The sequence below is a fragment of the Chrysochloris asiatica genome, unplaced genomic scaffold, assembly GCF_000296735.1.
Source record: "Chrysochloris asiatica unplaced genomic scaffold, ChrAsi1.0 scaffold00153, whole genome shotgun sequence".
Classification (NCBI taxonomy): Eukaryota; Metazoa; Chordata; class Mammalia; order Afrosoricida; family Chrysochloridae; genus Chrysochloris; species Chrysochloris asiatica.
In genome coordinates, this window is record NW_006408671.1 from 86,825 (window position 1) to 96,076 (window position 9,252).

Sequence of the window (9,252 nt, forward strand, 5' to 3'; positions counted from 1 at the left end):
GTCTGGAAGCTCATCTGAAACCTGTCTACCATGGGTTTCCCTACTGATATTTAAAATACAGTGGCATAGCTTCCAGAATCACAGCAACTCCGAAGCCACCACAGTATGAGAAACTGACAGACGAGTGGTGGGTTGTGGTGGTTAAGTGTCATGAATATGATTCTGATCCATACGACCCTGTATAAGGGTTCTGAGGGATGGCTGGTAGTTTGTACTGCTGACTGTATTTACAAGTGAGGTGTTTATCCTATAGTACCACACCAGGACTCCATACTGCCTCATTTTATCCTGGAGAGCATCTGGTGGATTGGGATTGTTGAACTTTTGTTTAGCAGTCCAATGCATAACCCACTGTGCCACCAGGGCTCCTTTTCATAACCTTAGAAGAGGTCTTAAAATGAAAATACAGAACTAGTTCAGAACTAGTCTTATAGGACTTTATAAAGTTATTTCAAGCTCAATATTAAAATGTGTACACATTTAAAATTTTCTACCTTTCCATAGTAATCACATTTTATCTTTGTTTTTTGTAAGATAATTATACCCCTAGGTTATTTTGATGAAAATTTTAGATTCTATAAATTAGGAGAAACACTTAAAGTCTTAATTTTCTTTCTATATTGTTTTTGTTGGTAAGTACCTTGATCATTGATCAATCAATGATGTTGCTGCTATTAAGTGCTGTTGACTTGGTTCCAACTCATAGCAACCCTGTATAGGGTTTCCAAGGAAAATCTCTTCGGTTTGAACTGCTGACCTTGTGGGTAACAGTTCAGAGTTTAGCCTACAATGTGATTGTTATTGTTAAGTGCTGTTGAGTTGGTCCAACTCACAACAAACTTGTATTGGGTTTCTGAGGAATAGCTGGGGAGTTTGAATAACCAATCTTGTGATTCACATCAGGATGCCTTGTACTGCAATAACTTAGCCTATAATGTTGTTGTTGTTGTTGTTAAGTGCTGTTGAGTCAGTTGTGACTCATAGCAACCCTGTATCAGGTTTGCAAGCAGAGGTTGGTTGGTTTGAACTGCCAACTTTGTGGTTCGTCATCCAGTGCTGATCCACAGCACCACACCAGAAGTTGTATCCTACAGTTGTTGTTATGTGCCGTGGAGTTGGTTCCGACTCATAGCGACCCTGTACAGGGTTTCCGAGGCTGTAAATCTTTACAGGAGCATAAAGCCTCATCTTTCTCCCATGGAACAGCTGGTAGTTTGGAACTGCTGACCTGTGGTTCATAGCCACTACACTATCAGAGCTAAGTGCCCCTAAATCCTCATGGTTTTCAAGCAAGTCATCAATAATTCACTATCAAGCACAGACCCTTCCATAAAAAGTTTGAGTGTTGGCCACATCTACAGGCTGAGAATGATTTAGGAGACATTTTCAGAGTTTGGCTCATTAATAGCAATAGAAGTAAAAAATCCTTAAAATAATAAAGGCCAGGTGGCAGTACTTACCCAACACAGGTCAGGAGTTGCCAATGATAATAACTACAAGCATTGCTAAAGTAGGAGTCAGAGGGAGATTATATACAGGAGCTCTGGGAGCGTAGTGGATTTGAATTGGGCTGCTAACCCCAAGGTCGGCAGTGTGAAACTACCAGCTGTTCCATGGGAAAAAAATATGAGGCTTCTGCTCCTGTAAAGATTTACAGCCTCTAGAAACCCTGTGCAAGGTCACTATGAGTCGTAACCAACTCCATGGTACGTAACAACAACAACTACATACATCCTAAAGGCAAAACAGATTGGTATAAAATGAGGGTGATGCTTTCAATATGCAACCAAAAGACAGCAAGAATAGTTGAGCAGAGGTCTGAATGCATACCTCAATTACAATTCTGTTTTAGCTACTATTGACTCAGTTTGTCTAACCCACCATTTGTTTTACTAATGGTGAGCAATTGATAAAGTACACCTGCCATCTAATCACAAGTTAGGTTCAGTCCCTTCCATACTGAAAAGGCAATTAATTTTTCCAATCAGAATTGGTAATTATTTTGGGAATATGTTTGTCTTACGTTGGTGGAACACTTTTTATAATATTCGGTTTTTAACTGAAGGATTGGTGGTTCAAACCCACAACTACTCTACAGAAGAAAGATGTGACAGTCTGCTTATTCGATTCTTAACTGAAGGATTGGTGGTTCAAACCCACAACTATTCTACAGAAGAAAGATGTGGCAGTCTGCTTTCTAAATATTTACAGTCTTGGAAACCCAATCAGACAGTTCTATTCGCTCCTATACAATCACTATATGTTGGAATCTACTTGATTGCAGTGGGTTCTGGTTTGGGGTACCTGCCTTACCACTACACAGGCGACATATGGCTTATAGACATGAAATTCCATACAATAATATATTCATCTGGGGTGTCCCTTTGAGAGCAATGGAGGTATAGGAGTAAAGTCATAACCATGAGAACTACTGATTATATTGCATTTAGTGTCATCCTGAAGTAGTTGTTCTGAGAAATCACTGGAATGGTCTAATGAATGTGAAGAAATAACACCATCTGAAAGGAAATGCAGGACTTCAGAGATTTTGTAGGTTTGGTTCCAAACCACTGCAGTAAAATAAATATCACAATAAAGTACATCATACAATATTTATTGGTTTCTGAGTTCATATAAGAGTTATATTTCCATAATACTGTATTCTATTAAACATATAATCACAATTCAATAAACATTAAAATATAGTGAGAGTTACCATGAGTTCATACTATTGCTCCTGACCCAAGTCTTAGTATTTTCAATAGTTTCATATGCATGTGAAATTGGGCAGTGAATAAGGAAGACCACAGAATAGATGCATTTGAATTATGGGTGTTGGAGAAGTACATTAAAAGTACCATGGACTTCAAGAAAAACAAACAAATCTGTGTTGGAACAAGTACAGCCATAATGCTCCTTAGGAGTCAGGATGCTGAGACTTCATCGCTAATGCTTCATACAAATTATCAGGAAGGACCAGTCCTTGGAGAAGGAAATCATGCTAGGTAAAGTGGAAGGACAGTGAAGAAAAGGAAGATACCCAACAAGATGGATTGACACAGTGGCAGTAGCAATGGGTTCAAGCTAAACAATGATGATGAAGGTGGTAAAGTACTGGGCAGTGGTATATTATGTTGCATATAAGGTCGCTATAAGTTGAAAGCAACTCAATGGCACCTAACAACAACAACAACAACAACTTGTTGGGAAAATGTTGAGAGGCCTGCTTGAAACATGGTTACTACAAACCTTCATTTTGCTAAAAAAAAAAAAAAAAAAATTAAATGCAATATCTGCAAAACACAATAAAAAGGTATAGCTGTACTCTGAAAATTGGAGTTCCATCTCCTGAATGTATTAAATGCAATTAAGTAAAGACCTAGATTTGATGCAGTGTCCCAATAGGATTAATATCTTGACCTGGAAAATAAGGATAAAAGACAAGAGTGTGACCACTAACCATAGTTTCTAATGATGCATGGAACTTGTACATTTCAAGCCTTTATCTCTAGGTTCTGCAGGACTATAAATACTGGTTGCCAAAGGAATTGAAATCTTTCCAGGAAGTACATAGACATTTAATTGAACTACAGGTCATGATTTCCACCTGGGCATTTTAAACTCCAACTGTCCCATGAAGAGTAGTAAAAGAACTATCCATTTCAGTAGGGTGATTGACCTTTATCAGCAACAGAAAGTAATCTGCTGCTATACAATGGGGGAAAATCAGGTATTCCCTTTAAGAATGCTCTTTCAATTGAGTCTTTAAATAAGTGCAACAAACCAATCTAAATTGGCAGGGTTATCATGGTTCATAAATAAAAGTTTGCTAAGACCAGCAAAGGTGATAACTGAGGGTGAAGGGAATTAAGAATGAATAATGAAAAACGTAAATGATGATAACAATTGTGAACTGAGGGTCAAATGCTGTAATGGACTATAGTTTTGTCCTACTATTTAGTTTTAACTTTCTCCTCAGAAAATGAGATCTATTGGGACCCTACATGAGATATTCTGGAGAAGACATCCATATAGTGCATAGTGTGGACTTCAACAGCTGTGGGTTTGAACCACTCAAATAGGCTCTCAAGAGGAAAACAGGCGATTTGGAAGGGCAATACACAAGAAGGGAGAGGGAGATGGAAGAGTAAGGTAGATAGGGGAACACTGAGGCAGATTTTCATGGGCTAAATGGGACAGAGGTATATAGTGATGCATGCTCAACCTTGGAACAACAGGGCTCTGTGATACAGGCATTGAGGCATAGTCTGAAGATATGGAATAATATTAAGATGCTTGACTGTCTTACGAATATTGGTTTCCCTTGCATATTATTGTAAGATAGACACTTGAGGGGGACACAAACGAATATCAGAAAACATGATTACAGAAAGCTTGTAAGCCTGGATTCAGCCTATAATTGAACAGGAGTACCCAAAAGGGATTCTAGAACTTGCCCAGTGAAATAGGCTTAGCACGGAGTCTTTGTAGTGTATAGAACCTTAGGTGGAATCCTAAGTCCTATCCAGAATCTTCTGAGGTGGGATATTCCCATTAAAAAGGACAAGCAAACCAGTCTGGAACAGCTAGAGCAACAGAAGATACTTCTTGAAAGAAAGACTAGTAGAAAAATTCCAAAACAAAAATGGTGGTCTGATTGGCTACTACAAGAACAAGCTAATTGTTTGCCCAGGAGCCATCAAGGCAAGCAATCAAGTCCCTTCAGGACAAACCCCTCTCCAAGACTGAAATTCAAAGGGAACACATGAGCAGGCATGTAAGCTTGCTGGTGACCCCATTGGTCTACTGGTAAGCAGAAGAGGGGAAATGAAGCAATGAAGATATGGGCTGAATTTGACCACTCTGCATAGACTCCTGTTGACCTGGAGATGAGAGAGAGACAAGATAAATGGTTAGTTGATCTGAAGTGTGGTGAGACCTTGGCCATGGACAAGGACATAACCACAATCCAGCTGCTATGAAGTGAAGGGAGATGCACAAGAATGCCCAAACTTTCAGATACTACCCATTTGACCTAGCCTCAATGACTTGACAATCAGAACTCAACCAAAGGAAGATTAAAAAAAAATAAAAATTGATAAAGCAGTGTAATTGCTATAATTGGATGAACTTGACTTATACTTATGAATGTTGTTGTTGTTAAGTACCATCATATCGGTACCAACTCATAGCGACCCTATGCACAGCAGAATGAAACACTGCCCAGTCCTGGGCCAACCTCCCTATTGTTGCTATGCTCGAGTCATTCGATGCTGCCACCTGGCCAATCCATCTTATTGGGGGTCTCTGAAGTATGAGAGACAAAGTTTGGCCATCATGGCCTCCAAGAAGCACTCTGGCTGCACTTCTTCCAACATGGATCTGTTTGTTCTTTTGGCAGCCCATGACACTTTCAATATTCTCCTCCAACACCATAACTCAAAAGCATCAATTCTATGGTCTTTCTTATTCACTGTCCAGCTTTATGTAGTAGCTCAAAATACCAGTTGAGAGGGAAGGAGTCTTCACATCCAGCTGTTCCACAGGAGAAAGATGAGGCTTTCTGATCCCATAAAGATTTACAGCCCAGAAACCCTGTATAGGGTCGCTATGAATCGGAACCGACTCTACAGCATATAACCACCAACCACCACCATGCTACCACAGCTCCTTAAATGAGGGGGCAATAAAGGTTTAATGTGACTGTTATACAGTTTTCAAGAGGAAATTTACTTTAAGAGTGTGGGGGTAAGAAAGAGTCCCCACATTTCTAGGTGGGTCTGGTGAAAAGAAATGGGGATAAGATTCATATGATTCGATAGTGGGTAGTTGTTATCATGACTAATTGCGACTGTCACAACTGAAAAGGTAGACGTTTTGTAACAAAAAGGGGAGAGTATTTCATTTTACATTCCAGGAACAGAGGATCCTAGGACCATCAAGGGAGAAGAGCACAACAGAATGTGGGACCCTATCTAGAGAAGCAGCTGCACCAGAGATAGAGGCAGAGATGAGGGCATAGATAGATAGAGCACCTGGGAACTCTAGACTCATAGGAAGATAAAGGCTGAGTGTTGGTGGCCAGGAGGAAGGCTTGCAGAATGTGCTCTTTGGTTGTTTAAATGATTATGTACTCTTGAGTGTTTTTGTGTACATGTTCTCCCCCTCTTCTCCAAAACAGCACAAAGGGAATAGAAGCAAATACTGTTCAATGATGCACAGAGGAGATTATAATCATTGCAATGAAATGATAAATGTAATGTTTTCCCATGTAAACTATAGCTCAATTCACAATAAAAACTTTTTTTTTTAAAGAAATTTATTGGAAAAAAGCCCCAGACTTCTTGGATTTCAAAGACTAGTAATAATAATAATAATAAAATATATTTAATAAAAAATAAAATTAATGCTGTTAGTTTTGTTTTTGTTTTTTTAAAAGAAGAAGAAGATGGAAAAACTACACAGAGTCACTGCATCATAAATGAATGGTCATTGCGCAAGAGGCACCATATGACTAAAAGCCAACGATACTGAAGGAAAAAGTCCATAGTGCACTGAAGGCATTGACAAAGAACAAGGTGCCAGGAATTGATGAAATATAAATTGAAATATTTCAACAAACTAATGCAGCCTTAGAGGCACTCACTTATCACTGCCAAGAAATTTGGAAGACAACAACCTGGCCAACTGACTGGAAGAGATCCATTTTTGTGACCATTCCAAACAGAGGTCTCTTTATGGAGTTTATAATCTAGTTATGGAGAAGAAAATAAGCAAATATTTCATTCAACAAATGTTTATTGATTGTTTTGTGTTTGGTACTGTATTGAAACTTAGCATATGTGCACAGGGAGAAGGGTATAGAAGTTGTAGGAAAGAAGAATAAATAATGAGAATGTCTGATTTCTAGATTGGATGATGGATAGATGGTGACGTTATTAACAAGGATTCAGGAAGATCACCATGGACTGGGGCAACTGGAGAAGGCTTCACCTAGGCTATAAGGATATGCTCCAAACCAAGTGTCGATAGCTCAAATGCCTACGTGGACCAAATAGGTAAAAGAATTTGTGAAGTGGTTGGATGTAAGATAAGATTTGTTGGATCTTGACACAAACTGGAAAGTAGCTATCCTATCTATAAGCATTTGAAGAGAATCTTCATTTTTTAAAAGTCTGTTTCATTAAAGACTGGACAGATTCATTTATTGAACAAATATGAATTGAGTGCCTACTTTATGACAAGGAATTCTAATTTCTGAGGACCAATTTCCTGATCTCAGAGGGTTTATGGTCTTTGGGGGAAGAGAGACAAAAATACATATAAATTTCCATGAAACAAAAAGCAGGTGTTGAAGGGTGTGGACAAATATTTTACTTTTACCCAAAGAATTTGGTGTTTATTCTGGTTCCTGAGAGAGAGGTAATCACTGGAACTTTGGTATTTCCCCAGTGATTGAAGTGTTTTTGATAAGTGTTTCAGCTCACACCTCTGGGTTTATGCTAATGAGATGCCACTTGACTGGTTAGGCCAGAAACACCCTAGATGATAAAATATCCTTTGGCTCAGGGCAGCATTATTCAATCAATCAAACATATGTAAGGAGGTCCCAATAAGAACTCTGGATGGAAGTTCCAGGGACTTCCTGGCTAGGGAAAGATATCAATGAATATGACAGGATAACATGTCCTTGGTACATGGACCATTACATTTAGAACCATCCCAGACCTTGTCTTTTGCATCTCTTCATTTGTTTCCTGTAGCATAGTGGTTACGAGTTGGGCTGCCAACCTCAAGATCAGCAGTTGGAAACTACCAGTGATTCCATGGGAGAAAGATGAGGCATCCTGCTCCGGTAAAGATTTACAGCCTCGGAAACCCTGTGCAGGATCACTATGAGTCAGAATCGACTCCAGAGTGCTTACCAACAACAGTATCACATTGTAGTTGTAGTCATTAAAAAAAGAAAGAATGAAAAAAAGACTAAAACACGTGAAAGCAGTCTAATTAAGTTGATAAACTCCAGCTGTTAGCACCAATAGTCTCTAACACAATTTTTGAGCTAAATTCACTCTCCAGCAAATGACTAACCTTGTCAAGGTCATTTCTGCTAATGTACACATTTGATAATGTCACGCCATGCTGTTCTGATAGAAATTACTTCAGTAGGTACTAGTTTCCTCAGTTGGCGCATATTAATTTCAATATGGCCTATAAATATTGAATTATTGTTCCTATTTGCCTTGCCTCCATCTTTAAATGTCATTCTCCATTCTGATGTTTGCCACCAAGTCACTCCAAACTTCCTTCAAACAGCAAATTATTCATCCTCTACTACATGGCTTTAATTTTGCCACTTATGGAATGATTTTATTTAAAAATTCTTGTTATATAAATGAGTATGATGAAAGATTAAAATACAACTTACTGGCAAGTGTAACAAGTTCAATAAAAATTTGAATTCAATAAAATTGGCACTGTTGGATAAGGACTAGACCATGAAGTGAGTTAAACTGCAAGACTGGTGATTCAAACCCACCAGCCACTCCTCAGAAACCCTGCACATGGTCACTATGATTCAGAACCGACTCAATGGCATTTAACAATAGCAACAATAAATACTATAAATATATACATAAATACATACATACGTATATAGATAAGTAAATAAATAAAAGGACAGTTGGTTCCTGCATTTTATATTCAGGGAGAGGAAGTCATAGGGAATAAAAGGGGACATGATGGATAATTTAAGAAATAATTAACACTGGGCAGACAGAACTTCACTCTTTATTTAGGGATAAACCTATATTTTGAAATTCTGAACTACGTCTACTACAATTTTTTTTTTTAATTCTCTTTCTGAATTTAAATCTTCAAACATGTTTCTAGTCAGTGAATTGGATAATTGAACTATTCCATTATCATTAGTAATCACCGGGGGGACTTAAAAAAGTTCATGGAAAAATTAAATGAAAAGATACCGGGATTTTTCTATGAACTTTTTGAAGCCCCTTGTATGACCCATTTGCTGGGAAATAGTCATGATGTTGCTTCAACTTCTGTGGAGTATTTTCTTTATTTGTTGATCAAATTTTATTTCATTAATGTTAAACTTTACTCCTGAGTGTATACAATGATTCATACTGGTATAGGTAGTCCCCAGATTACAAACTAGGTATTGTATGTGTATCTTTGCAAATTAGTGTTGTTATTGTTAAGTGCTTTTGAATCAACTCCGACTCATGGAGA

At 38.1% G+C, this 9,252-nt stretch overlaps 1 pseudogene; it reads right to left on the reverse strand.

Moving 5' to 3' along the window:
* The window catches only part of LOC102822106, a 96,285-nt pseudogene that overhangs the window by 61,162 nt on the left and 25,871 nt on the right, over window positions 1–9,252 (reverse strand).